Genomic DNA, 11085 nt, shown 5'->3' with positions numbered 1-11085 from the left:
GCTATTTCCTTGAGAAATGGGAAAAGTTATGAAGGACCAAGCGTATCTGAACAAGAAAAAGAAGCTGAAGAAGAATATGAAGAATTTATGGTTGAAGAAGATGTAAAATAACTAGAAAAAGAAGATGAAGAAGATTATGAAGAAGTTTTGTTGAAGAAGTTAAAGGAACAAAAACTCCACAACCACTGAAGCCGAATCTGAATGGGTACAAGCCCTTACCACCCTTCCCATCACGATTGAGAAGGACGAAACGCGAGCTTGAGGAAAAGGATATTATGGATACCTTTCCTAAGGTGTTGGTAAATATCCTAATTTTAGAAATAATTAAACACATCCCTCGTTATGCAAAGTTTCTGAAAAATTTATGTGTTTCTAAGAAAAAAATGAAAATTAATGAAACTATCAACACTGGCGAAAATATCTCTTCAATTTCACAAAAAGGTTTGCCCCCAAAGTTCAAGGATCCGAAAATTTTCTCGATTCCTTGTAAATTGGGGAACCTTAATTTTTCAAGTGCCATGCTTGGTTTAGGTGCATAAGTCAATGTCCTTCCCTTTTCAGTTTTTGAAAAGGTAAAAGTGGGAACTCTACAAAAAACCGGGACACTCATTTAGCTAGCAGATCACTCGAAAGTACACCCAAAAGGTGTATTGGAGGATGTTCTCGTCCATGTGGGTGAGCTTATTTTTCCCGCCGATTTTTATATTTTATACATGGGTGATTTAGAATTATCAGATAAAAACTCAATTATTTTGGGAATACCTTTTCTGAAAACTGCTAAAACGAAAATTGATGTTTTTGCTGGTACGCTTTCTATTGAATTTGATGGGGATGTGGAGAATATTAAAATAAATGATTTTGATACTTCTGATAATATTTTTGTTAATTATCTGGGTAGTAAAAGTCCTTTATCTGAGGGATGCTGTGAGTTTTCTAATATTTCTATGCGAGATCTATTTTAAGACATGAAATTAAATGATGATACATTAATGGAGCTGAACATGTAACATCCATAAAAAAACACAACCAATTTAAACCTTTCAAAACAACCCATTTACTAATAAAAGTGTTTACAAAATCATTGTTTCCAAAACATTCTTTAAAATCAAATTCTACCAAGATCCATTCAGTAGCAAAACCAAGGATGTGTACGGTCAAGCCTTCACCTTGCCACAGTCCTCTGAAGAACCTGAAACCATAAACAAAACTGTAAGCACGAAGCTTAGTGAGTTCCCCCAAAGTACCAACACACAACTGATAACATATTCAAATAACAGCAAGTACTAGGTCCACAGCTAAAGACTAGATTACCCCTGAGCCCACAATATGAGTCTGGCTTGCCTATCGGGCCCACAACTCATATCTGGCTTGCTCCTGAGCCCACAACATAAGTCTGGATTGCCCTCGGGGCCCACAACTTATGTATGGCTTGCTCCCAGGCCCAATTAGTCATCGCACTTGAATACAAATGTTCAGCGCTCAGTACTAGTCTGGCATACCAACCGGTCCTCAGCTCGTATATGGAATGCTAATGAGCACTCCGTATAAGTCTGGCATGCCCTTCCTGGCCCTCAGCTCATATCTGGAATGCTCCAGGGTTTGTTGGTTACAACACAAAGCAGTACAACCTCAACCCAACACAACATGTCGACATATAACATATAACAAACATATATGGATAATCAGACAGACAAGATCACAATTAGTCCTACAGATCTACTAGACTAACATATCAGCTAGTCATATATGGATAATCAGACAGACAAGATCACAGTTAGTCCTACAGATCTACTAGACTAACATATCAGCAAATAGCATAATCATCCAGATCTATTCCATACTCAACATATCAGTGTATACCAAGAAATCAATCCAATGGGTCGGCCTTGGTGCCTTCAACCCATAAGTACAGTGAGGAAAACTCACCTCGATCCGCTGATAATCAAATAACTGCTCGGACCGCCGAACCGGATAACCTCACGCCAACTAACAGTAAATACAATCTTAATCAATAATTAACCCGATAACCCAAAATACCCTTTGGTCAAACTTGGTCAACCCTGGTCAACGTCAAAGTCAACGATCAAGGTCCAAATGTCAGTATTTCTTCCCAGCGAAGTATGCCCTGCGTACCAAGAGAGTACGCCCATCGTACTCTGATGTAGACCAATAGCGGGGCGCTGACCGCGTACGCGCAGTGTACCACCAGGTAAGCCCAACATACTCAGCCCAGTCCCAAAACTCCATTAAGAGCTTATTCCATTAGGTTCTTACATCCAAAACTCAGATCCAAGCCCATAATGATGTCCTAAGTTATAAAGTTTCGAACTTTATGACTTTGCATGGCTATAAAGTCCTTAATGTCTAAAATCCTAAGTTCTTAACCCAATAAGACATCACAACTCTTGCATGGAAGGGATAGAAGGGCTAAGATCATATTTTTATAATTCATAATAGATTTATAATGGATAAATTTCCAACTTTATCCACTAGAATGGTCGCAACATACAAGAGCTAGTCTTTAAGTCTCAAAGGGACCCACAAGTTCATCTTTTTCAAATTAATAGATTAAGAACAAGTCTCCAACTTTCAGATCTGAATCAAAATGATGTTTAGATGGATAAAGTTTCCTACTTTATCCATAACAAGGTCACAAACTCTTAATATCTAAACTGTATGCACTAAAATGACCAAAAACTCATAACATCCAAAACTAGTTAGATCTAACAAATGCATCATCAAGATTCAAACTTTATGCCTCTAGAAGATAGATCAAGGTGAAGAAAGTCCATATCTACAAGATCTAAAGCAACCAAAACTTCTATAATAAGTTCCTTCTTCTCCAAGGTGCACCATGCATACTCTAAAGCACTCAAAAACACCTTCTTTTAGCACACAAGGCTGAATTAGGGTTAAGGTTTCATGGAAGGGGTGTTGGTGGGGTGGAGGGTGAGAATGGAGTGGGTTTGGGGGAGTTAAGGAGCTTAAATAGGGATCAAACCACGAAAATAGAGTTTGGGCACTGATTGCATACACCCAATGTACTTCTAGTACACCCAGCATACTCCCTTTTGTACGCCCAACGTACTCAACACAACCCAAAACCGCTCAAACTTCAAACGGGCATAACCTCTTCGTTATAACTCCGATTTTGACGTTCTTTATATCCACAAAAAGGTAACGAGAAGCTCTACACTTCTATCAACTCATACTTGACTTAAAACTTTCTGAACAAAAATCCAAAATTCATAAAATCCCGAACTGACACTTGATCGAAATACCCCTTGGCGCCAAAACATACACCGAACTCCCGGATCATCCAAATTGCATTACCTACACCCAAATGGGTCTAAATCTCTTTTCCTCAAAATCCATAAGCCTGATGATACTCGGTCTTCGGATCACCACCTCCACATAGGAAAAAATTTGGAACATGGCGTTGCAACTCTCCCCCACTTAAATTAGATTTCGTCCTCAAAACCATTCCTTACCATCCTCCTGAGAATCAACGTTAAGAAAAAAACCTTCTAGTGCTGAACAAATCACTGAACCCATAATTGTCAATCCAAAATGCTACTTCTATAATTTCGAAGCCCCATAACTTTCCTGTGAAAACATCTAATATAAAAATATCATGATGACTCCCAATGCGAGTCTCGTCTATATAACCGCTACAGAGAAGCACGAGCAATGTCAACTTATTCTACAACTTCCTAACTATAAGACCAAATCAACTCAATCAATATGCTTCCCTAGACCAGGAACCCATCAGATCTAAACTTAAGAACCTATATTCCAGAACTGATATTCATCCTTTCATTGAACCCACCCCTTGGCTTTGACTAAGAACACCACCAAACACGCTGAATGAAGCACTCAAAACACATCGATCGCGAATTTCAACTAATTCCAAATCCATAAGTTGTACTTAAAACCTTAAGTGAACCCTTGACTACTTAACATGCCATTCACAACCACTGCTCCTACGAGTAAAGATGAGAAATCCAGGAATTTTCACATTTTCCTCCCATCTTTATCAACCCAGGTGTAGCACCACCTGGTAAATCACTTGACACATTTACAATGAACTTCATGATTCTGGACTCCATAACCGATACCCAACCTTGGTACCCAACCCCTATTAATAGCTCAGGAGCCAACGTGATTTATAATGCAAACACTCCGCAAGAGAATTTCTGATGCACAACTGATACTACCAACAACCCTTAACTCCTTACTTTATCCAAACCAGTTGATTCGTGAGTCTCCCGACTTCCATCAATGTGCCACCACCGAAAGTACCACAAGTAAAAGAAATAAACAATCATGATCATTGGGCCCACAGCCTATGTCTGGAATACCCCTAAAATGTCCTCATCATAGGTCTGGATTGCCTTCGAGCCCATAACATGAATCTGGAATGCCCTATCCGGCCCTCAGCCCATGTCTGGAATGCTCCCGATATTACGCTGATCTTGTCGACATTACATCATTCACCCAACAGCTCGGGCCTAAAGATACTCACCTTATTCCATCGCCTTGCAGGGACCTAAACAACGTCCTCTCACCGCAAACCAAGCACAACAATGTCGAAATCCCACATACCCGCATCGCAAACCCCTATGAACTATTCTTCCAACAACACAAACTTAAACATATCAATGATCCTCCAGGCATAATACCTAGTTCGAACTACCACCCACTAATGTTGCGAACAAACCATATCTTAAATCGGCTTAACCAGGTACCACCACCCCTGACTCTTGGAGTGTAAAACATACGCAAGATGATCTTCTAGATAAGGATAAAAAAAATCCTAAGAGAATCCAGAATTTTAACTGAAGACCTCCAAAATTTTCCAATCATGCAAATGCCTAAGAAAATACCGACTTATGATCCAAAACATACCCTCCTTGCCTGCAATCCCAACCGTCAATCTGGTACCTGACCTGCCTATAACCCAAGAAAATGAACCCTTGATTGCATCACAAACAATACATACCACATCCATCCACCTACGTACTTCCACGCTGACATATTTCTGCCAAACACCACGGCCAACAAATCCCGTGTTGGGTTTACATCCTAACTCTGACAATCACAATCCTGCTCACTCCTTCTCCGAACTCAGAAAACTGAAAGGACATAATCCTTGCCACATATAGTGACAATCCAATACATCAATCCACCACTCAATTTCCAGCTGCAACTATCAAGCCGATCATAATAATCATTTCCTTCTTGAGTCCTGCGACTCAATGCACGACCTCGAGCAAAACCCTTGAGACCTCAAAACAAACAAACTCATCGAGGTCTTAACCAATTAAACCGAACTGATATCGCCAATGGTGCTCAAAACAATTACCAGACCCATCCTTATGTCTGAGCATCCATAACCAAAAGGTTGACCGATAAGGACCACAACCATGAATCATGGTATCAAACCATGCTATATACCCCAACGAGCCCTTAGAACCCCCAAAATTTTCCTCGATTTGAGTATGGACCCTGTGCTTCCAGTATTACAGGCCCAATACTACCTTCCACACCTATCCATACTTTCCTCAAGAATCATCTCGGGTCCTCTAATACCTATTCATAAAATACTCCCGAAACCTGCTCAACGGCGAAACAACCGCACTAAAATACTCCCTAGGCTCTCCTACGATTCCCCAGCTCCCCTTCCATCTACTGCTGAGGGGCTCTGATCAATGTCGACCAACCACTTCATGAATAGAATTACATGCAACAAAACTTAAATAATCTTTCGACTAAAGGACCCAACCCTACAACGGTTAGACTCAAATGAGAGCTGCACAATAGGACCAAATCCTTCACTCTAGGATTATTTAACCTCCATAGCATGTAACTTAATGTATTCATTTGGTAGTTAGATCCCATCAATGTGAGTCCCACAAACCAAAAAACAAGCAACATTCGAGCAGTGGAGTCGACTGCACTAAAACACAATAAAATCAGACAAATCCTCATACGAAATCCTCGATCTCTATCTCTCTGCATCTCGGATGCACCTTCGCCCTGCCCTTACTCTTTTAATAGTGGCTAATAATCCTCATGCTGACCCGCCATATACTGCACCCACTCATGAAACTTCCACCAACCCTGCATCACTCGTGTATGCTAATCATACATAACACTGGATCCTATAGAAGGTTGAATACTTGATTCTACCCTAAGCCCTTCATCAAACAAGAACAGGAAATAAGGGTAAACCAAACATTCTCAGGCTATAGAATCTTAGTTATGTACAACTATGCTGCATACACTAAGTAACTATAGTAATAATGTCAATTTCATATAAGGAAGACCCTAGGCTATCAGGCATCATATAATAAGGAAACTCTATCATGCAATTACTAAAGATCCCTAGCCTATCACTAGCATGTTGTTCTAACATATCCCAATATCAAGTAATAGTGTGGTAATTTGGGGTCTAGTTACTAGCTCCGACTAATCGTACACATCGCATCCTCTTTTGGTTAGTTTGAAAGAAACTGTGATTTTTTTTAAAACCCTTACTTTGAAAATCATTTTTAAAACCCTTTTCCTTAGTTTGAGATTGGATTCACAGGAGTGTTCCTCCAATTCACTCAAACTAAGGCTCTGATACCAACTTGTAACATTCATAAAAATCACAACCAATTTAAACCTTTCAAAACAACCCATTTACTAATAAAAGTGTTTACAAAATCATTGTTTCCTAAACATTCTTTAAAATTAGAGTCTCCCAAGATCCATTTACTAGTAAAACCAAGGATGTGTATGGTCACGCCTTCTCCTTGCCACGGTCCTCTGAAGAAACTGAAACCATAAACAAAACTGTAAGCACGAAGCTTAGTGAGTTCCCCCAAAGTACCAACACACAACAGATAACATATTCAAATAACAACATGTACTGGGTGATATGTGCATATTTAGTCATATAATTTATACAATATCTTAATACTTTATGTTAATTTTATCTCAAATAAAGGACAAAAGTTGCTTAATTATGTTTAAATTTCATTTACAGTAATAAAGACATGCTTAGAAGGAAAAGGAAGCAGAACTAGCGATTAGAAGATTGGAGATTGGATTTTGAAGAAAGAAGGGTTGCATGAAGAAGAACTCGACGAGTTGGTCCTCCAACTCGATGAGTTGCCTGGAATATTCCCGATATAAGGATACCTTTCCGTACACATGTTTTAAGAAATAAACTCGATGAGTTGCTCTATTTTTCTGGATCTATATATAGAACATTTTCATTCGAAACTCTAACTTTTGTTGGAGGCTTTTAATGACTTTTGGAGGCTAGAGAGGTTATGAGAAGCTTTGGTTTTTGAATTTCAAATAGAAGCTTGGATTTAAAGAGATCAAAGGCACTAAACTATTACTTTACTCTTAATCTTTGTTTTGAATCATGTTTATTACATTAGATTTCGAGTTTAGGGTGTTATTTGTTGTAGTTATGAGCTAAAAACTTCATACTTCTATTTAGACTAGATGATCTTATGAATATGGTTTGATTGAGTGGCTTGGATTATATATATTTGGTTATTTGTCTTGTTAAGCTTGTTAAAATATCCTTGCATGTTAATGATAAATATTTTTTTTGTTAATAACTAAGTAATTGAGTTGCATGAACATCTTCTTGATTGCTTGAATCTTAAAGTTTTGTGAAAACAAGATTTTATGTCTAGTATTAGTGAACATGAACCTAGGGTTAACTAGAAAATAAGTAGGATAATGTGTGAGCATATGTGATGACCAACCTCATATGAGTTGATTAAACCAACCAATTTGATTAGCTAATGTTACAAGTCTTACTTGATTCGATCTGAACACAAGGAAACTTGTTAGTTTAATCACTTGATCACTGCTTGAATTAACTTTTTTGCTAAAGGATTAGTAATAGTGAACATGAACCTAATCACATTTGAAATCGGTAACCAATGTCATATTAATCCATTGCACTTGCCACAAAATCAACCATAGAAATAAGTGAACTGAATCTAAACGGAAGTCTCTTTAATTTGATTGAATCTACTTGGCTGTTGTTCTCCTATTAGTTGTTAATTGCCTTTTTGCTAAAGTGTTTAAGAAGTTACTTAAGTTTCTAGTCTTGTAAAACTAGAGAAAACCCCCATTTTAATTAATTGCTTTATTTAGATAATATTAGTATTAATTTTAATTGTTACCGTTCCCTGTGTTCGATACCCTACTTGCTTAGACTAAAATGCTATTGATAGGTACACTGCCTACGTGTGTTTGTTTTTATTTGAGTTTGTTAGGATTAAAACTAGTATACTTCACACACATAAAGTTTTTGGAGCTGTTGTCGGGGAATAGTTTTAAATAGTTAATTATATTTGCTGGTATTATCGATCCTTTGTGTGAGATTTATCTTGCATAAAGTTATTAGTTTTCAGTTTTAATTTTCTTATTTTTGCATTGAGCTTGCCGAGTACACCTCTGAACTTGACGAGTTGATCGCATTTTCAGTTTCATTTTTTCTTCGTTTTTGTTTGTTTTATGTGTGTTTTTCTGTTTTGTTTCAGGAAGTTTATGACTAGGAGTTCCAGCTCTATAGTAGTGCCACCCGATGAAGATCCGGAATCGATTATTCGCAAAAATAAGGACAAGGCAATCGGAGAATCAAGCGGTTTTGACAAAAAGATAGACGATCTCGAGCCAGAAACACCCGAATTTGAAGATGAAAGTGAGACCAAACCAGAAGAAGAGATGGCCAACATTGCAGACATACCCATGGGTGAATACAAAAGAAGGATGTGTGACGATATCGGGCCACGACTCGTGCAATCCATAATTCCAGCAACTGCAAACTTTAAGCTGAAAGGTCACATACTCGCCCAACTGAAGGACATCCTATTCTACGGGAAGAATCACGAAGATGCATACAAGCATATCGACGAGGTCAACGACATAGCTGACTACTTCAACATCCCTAATGTGCCTCGCGAGACTGTTCTACTTCGTATGCTACCAGTTACGTTTAAGGGAGCCGCAAAAGATTGGCTAAAATCAATGCCTGCAGGATCCATCACAACATAGCAAAAGATGAGCGGAGAATTCATCGATCATTTTTGCCCACCATCCAAAATAGCAAAGTTGAAGAAAGCCATTGCAAACTTCGAACAATAAGGAGGCGAGTCACTCTATGAGGCGTGGGAAAGATACAAAGGCTTGTTGAGGAACTGCCCTCATAATGACCTAAACATTCTGCAAGAAGTCTCTATATTCTATGATGGACTGAATGTGACAACAAAGCAGCTCCTTGACTCCCAAGGACCACTCACGAAGAAGGCACCTGCAGTTATAAAAGAATTGATTAAAGAATTCTCCAAGCACTCAATAGAATATCATAACCAAGGCACGACTCAACACGAGGGGTGGTGAATTTAGTTTCTGATGACATGGCGGCAGTGATGGCTAAGTTAAAGAGCATGGATCGTAGGATGACAAAGATGGAGCAATACATCCACGCCATCCAAGTGGTATGTGACAATTGTAGCGGCCCCACCTTACTAAAGATTGTGACATTGACGAGAACGGGAACCAGAAAGCACAAGTTTGTTATTCGAGTGGTGATAGTTTTGATGACGATTGGAGGAAACCAAAAAAGGAATGGCTAACATATGATGAGTATAAGAAGGCAAATGAGGAAAATTATATGCAAAAGGCAAGAGGGTTCTATCAAAAGGAAGAATCGGTTCAATAGAAGAAGATGGATATTGAAGCCATGCTTGCACGTTTTGCTAGTGCATCTGAGAAAAGACATGATGAAGCCGATGCTGCTATAAGGGAGCAACAAAACATGATGAAAGATCACCAAATTATGAGGAAAGATCAACAAGGTTTACTTCAGAATCAGCAGGCCTCAATCCTTAGCATAGAAAAGCAACTCGGGCATATAGCGAAACAATTCAACGAAAGAACACCGGGCGGACTTCCTAGCAACACTGAGAAGAATCCAAAAACGGCTCATATTAGTGCAATAAGAACAAATGAGCAAATTTTCAATCCTATGAATCCAATCCAGAATGAAGATCCAAGTGTGTTGCAGAAAAAAGAGAAGATACTCATGAATCGCAAACAGGGGAAAAAACTCGACGAGTTCAGAAACAAAACTCGACGAGTTGTGCACCTGATGAAAACAATAATCCTCCCTTAAAACCGTACCAGCCTACCTTGCCATTCCGAGGTCGAGCCATACAATATAAACAAAATGAAGAATACAAGAGGTTTTTAGAGCACGTAAAGGCCCTCCAATTTAATATCCTGATCCTTGAAGCAATAGCACAAATGCCCAAATATGCAAGATTCCTTAAAGAACTCATCATAAATAGAAGGAAGATGGAGGATGTCTCAGAGATAGTTTTAAATGAATTTTTTTCAGCCGCTACGATGAATGAACTACCATAAAAGATGGGCGATCCGGGAAGTATAATGTTGCCATGCCAATTTGGAAATTCAACTACTCCTTATGCATTGGCTGCTTCGGGGGGCTAGTGTAAACCTCATGCCATACTCATTCTTCAAGAAGTTGATGTTGGATTAATGTCTAAGTCCATAACTATAATTGGTATGTACTTGACCCGACTTGGCATGGTCCATTTGGGTTGCACTTCACCGGAACAATTTATATGGATACTCTTTTGAGAATAGTATGTTTTATGATTTATATTAATATATTATAAGTTCTAATCTATTAATATGGAATCATATTATTTAATTAGTATTGATCAATAATTAATTTAGAATTAATTTAGTGGTCAAAAGGAACTAATTAAATATGGACTCTTATATATGTATATATATGGAGTGGGCCAAGTTCATTTAGCTTGGGCTAAGCTTTCATGGATAGTCCATGGAGTTTTTAACCCATGGATCTTATAGAAATGAAAGGTCATGGGTATTAGGGTTTACATGGATGTAACCCTAATCCTCCATTATATATAAAGAGGTCCTTGGCTCACAAAAATGTACACTAGTGTGTGAAAAAAGTGTGGGCCGATTTTAGTGAGCATACATATTTTCTCAAGTTCTTCCAAGGTGTTTTGGTGA

At 38.4% G+C, this 11085-nt stretch overlaps 1 non-coding gene across 1 annotated transcript; it reads right to left on the bottom strand.

Moving 5' to 3' along the window:
• Positions 1–9126: 9126 nt before the first annotated feature.
• LOC145168056 (small nucleolar RNA R71) lies at positions 9127–9233 on the bottom strand. The gene has a single exon (XR_013741650.1). It is a non-coding gene; the product is annotated as a small nucleolar RNA R71 (small nucleolar RNA).
• Positions 9234–11085: the final 1852 nt, after the last annotated feature.

The sequence above is a fragment of the Lactuca virosa genome, chromosome 3 (assembly GCF_052849685.1).
Source record: "Lactuca virosa cultivar CGN04683 chromosome 3, Lactuca_virosa_CGN04683_v6, whole genome shotgun sequence".
In the NCBI taxonomy this organism is placed as follows: domain Eukaryota; kingdom Viridiplantae; phylum Streptophyta; class Magnoliopsida; order Asterales; family Asteraceae; genus Lactuca; species Lactuca virosa.
This window is presented reverse-complemented; position numbering and strand designations above follow the sequence as displayed.